Source organism: Gavialis gangeticus, unplaced genomic scaffold (assembly GCF_001723915.1).
Source record: "Gavialis gangeticus isolate Ggan-Ray unplaced genomic scaffold, GavGan_comp1, whole genome shotgun sequence".
Lineage (NCBI taxonomy): Eukaryota > Metazoa > Chordata > Crocodylia > Gavialidae > Gavialis > Gavialis gangeticus.
The window spans coordinates 33,871,778-33,874,662 of NW_017729034.1; the positions used below are offsets into that span (position 1 = coordinate 33,871,778).

The 2,885-nt window shown below is 55.6% G+C and overlaps 1 protein-coding gene and 1 long non-coding RNA gene across 3 annotated transcripts in view; one reads left to right on the forward strand and one right to left on the reverse strand.

The window, feature by feature from the left end:
* CDC42EP3 (CDC42 effector protein 3) overlaps positions 1-321 on the reverse strand; it is a 49,892-nt gene extending 49,571 nt beyond the window's left edge. The window contains exon 1 of one of the 2 annotated variants that reach the window (XR_002099441.1): positions 32-321. The gene's annotated coding sequence lies outside the window, so the exon portion shown is untranslated. The remainder of the gene's footprint in view (positions 1-31) is intronic. The other variant, XM_019527378.1, reaches the window with a different exon arrangement.
* A 282-nt stretch (positions 322-603) lies between these two features.
* The window catches only part of LOC109304879, a 9,127-nt gene continuing 6,845 nt past the window's right edge, over positions 604-2,885 (forward strand). Inside the window, exon 1 of the long non-coding RNA XR_002099501.1 lies at positions 604-1,193. This is a non-coding gene — a long non-coding RNA (uncharacterized LOC109304879). The remainder of the gene's footprint in view (positions 1,194-2,885) is intronic.

Genomic DNA, 2,885 nt, shown 5'->3' on the forward strand with positions numbered 1-2,885 from the left:
CAGGGGGCCGCGGGGGAGGCGCAGCACTTACGGGGGGCGGCGGGCGCGGGGCGGCTCCGAGCCGGCTGCGAGCTGGCTGCAGCATGGATCCGGCACAGGGGAGGGGAGGGGAGGGGACGCGGCAGCTGCCGGGGCTGCGGAGACGCCCCTGCCGTGACTCAGAGGCGGCGGCACCTGTGCCCGCCTGTCAGCCCGCGCCTCCGCGCAGCCTCCGCCCCGCGCCGCGCCCGCCGGGGGGGCTGCAGGTAGAGCGGGTAGGCGGTACGACCCCCTGACCCGCGTCACATCGCTGAGGCAACTCCCTCCGCTTTACGTCACAGAGCTGCTGCCCCCCCCGCCTTACGTCACAGAGCTGCTCCCCACAACGTTCGGGCGCCGCCCGGAGCCCCCCCCAGGTGGCGGGAGGGTGTGCGCGGAGGGGAGGGTGTCCAGCCCTGTCCCGGGATGACCTGAGCCCTAGGGCTGGCCGGAGTGGCAGGGGCAGCCTGTGGGTGTAGCCCCGTGGCACAGGAAGGAGATGCAGGGCAGGGAGCAGAAAGCAGAGCAGCAGGCCAGACAGGGAGGGACGCAGGGAGGGAAGGGGCAGGGCAGCAGGCCAGACAGGGAGGCCTAGGGCTGGAGCAGAAAGCAGGGCTGGGAGCAGAAGGAAGAAGTACAGGGCAGGGAAGCCACAAGTAGAGCAGAAGATCAGGTGAGGGATGCAGGGGCTAGGAGCACAAAGCAGAGCAGCAGATTTCGGCAGGAAATGCAGGGCTGGAAGAAAAAAGCAAGCAGCAGATCAGGCAAGAAGTGCAGGTCTGGGAGCCAGAAGCAGAGTAACAGAAGAGGCAGGGAGCACAGGGTAGGGAGCAGAAAGCAGAGCAGCAGATCCTGCACAGAGCACAGGCCTAGGAGCCAGAAGCAGCGCAGCACATCAGTTAGAAGAAAGGGTCGGGAGTGGCACGCAGGAAAGGTGCAGAGCTAATCTGTGGCATGCCCTGTTGACCCCCACTGTCTCTTCATAGCGCTTGACAGAGCAGACCGGTGTCTGTTTATGAAAGCTTACACCTTTCTTCTTGTCTTCAGGCTAACACAGCTACCTGCCTCTTTATGTGACAGCTATCGCAAGACTTGGCACAGCTGCAGCAGGCGTGCACAGATGTAGCAGGGAGAGTTGAGAGTGTGACTTGTCTGTGCCCCAGCTCCTCTTCCACGTGAGTTCCCAAAACCCCAGATCATTTTAAAGCCAGATTGAAAGGAAGCTGCCCATCTGTTTTATAAAAGTGAAAATGCTTTGAGCAGAGACTTAAAGGACTCAAAAAATAGCTGCTGGTTGCCCCACAGATTAGTGACTAGGAAGCCTGTAAATACCAAAGTGGATGTTAAATTTTTTACAAGTGCCTCTGTTAATCCTTATAGAGACCCCAGCATTGTTGCACTTCTTCCAGGGGCATCCTCCCAGAGGTTTCTGTTGGCAGGTACCTGGGCTTAACACCCCCGCACTTCTGACAGCTTTACTGAAGGTTCATTTTTCAAAATGTTGCATTTGGCACTGACATACAAGCATTTATTGAAAATATTAAATATGCTACAGACCTGACTTAGGCTAAGGTATTTTCATAAATATTTACACAGTTTTTATTATGCATGGGGTAAGTGTAGACATGAGACTCCCCCTGCACAGCGTTGTTACTTCTGTAAAGAATACCTTTTTTCACCCAAACACACATCTGTTCAAGAGGATTTTATTTTTCCCTTTTGCTGTCTTCTCTGCAGTTGTTGGCCTGAAGCACTTTTCTTCAGGGTAATTGCAAGCAAGTTCTTACAGCTTGACCATAAGTAGCATTGAAAACCTGTGAGGGTATTTTCATGCTGCAGGTGGACTGAAAGGAGAGCTATTTTGCACAGACACAACTATCCAGCCTTATGTTCTGTGCAGCAGATGAGACCCTGATTCTGCCATTTTAAATTTAACTTTCTGAAGGAAAATACTTTTGAAGTGAGACATCCTCTACATGCTCTGAACTGAAGTGTTTAAAACTGAAAGATAAACCAAACAAAACACCTCTGCTGCTTTCAGCTGTTTGATTTCCTAAGGCTAGGGGAAGTATTTCTCAGTATGTCTTCACTGTGTGGTTAATCCTGGCTCTTACCCAGGCTTTAGCTGCACTCCCAACATGAGCCGCATAGAAAGTTGCTTGACTGGGGTTTAGAGGTGCAGTAGAGGGGGAGGGGTTAGAACAGGGGTCAGTAGTGTTTTTGGGCTGAATGCCAAAACCCCCCACAAACTGGACTTCTAAGACGTTTACATACTAGGGACGGATGGTGGCGGGGCCATGAGGGGCCCGATCTTTCCTGGTTGTGCTCCCCAAAGCATGCAAGCAGCCACTGCCAGCAACAAGCCAGGGCTCCCAACCTTGGTACAGCAACTTGCAGCCATACGGCTGCCTGCTGCAAGCAGTCCGGGCTCTGAGCAAGCCCCTGCCTCCTGCCATGGAGCCCTGGCTGCTTGCAGTAGGCAGCTGTGAGAATGCAAGAGGCTGCACTGGGGTCCAGAGCCCCAGCCTTGGCTGGTTGTCAGCAGTGGTCAGTACTGTAGCAAGGGAGGGGTGAGTGGGGTGACCACCCCAGGTGCCAAAGTGAAGGGGCACCCACAGGTGCTGCCCAGCTAGAGTGCAGCACAAGTTGAAACTGCAAGCAGCTTGTTTGGGGGAGCACAGGGATGGTGGTGGCTCCTGCTGCTTTGTGCACACCCTGGCAAGCATGGGGGGGCATGTGCCCCCCCCCCCCGATCTGTGTGCGGGGCTGCTGCAGTGAGCTTGCCCGGGGCACCAGACTTCCTTGCTGCAGCATTGGCAGTGGCTGCACATGTGCCTTGGGGAGCACAGCAGGGAAAGGGTCGAGCC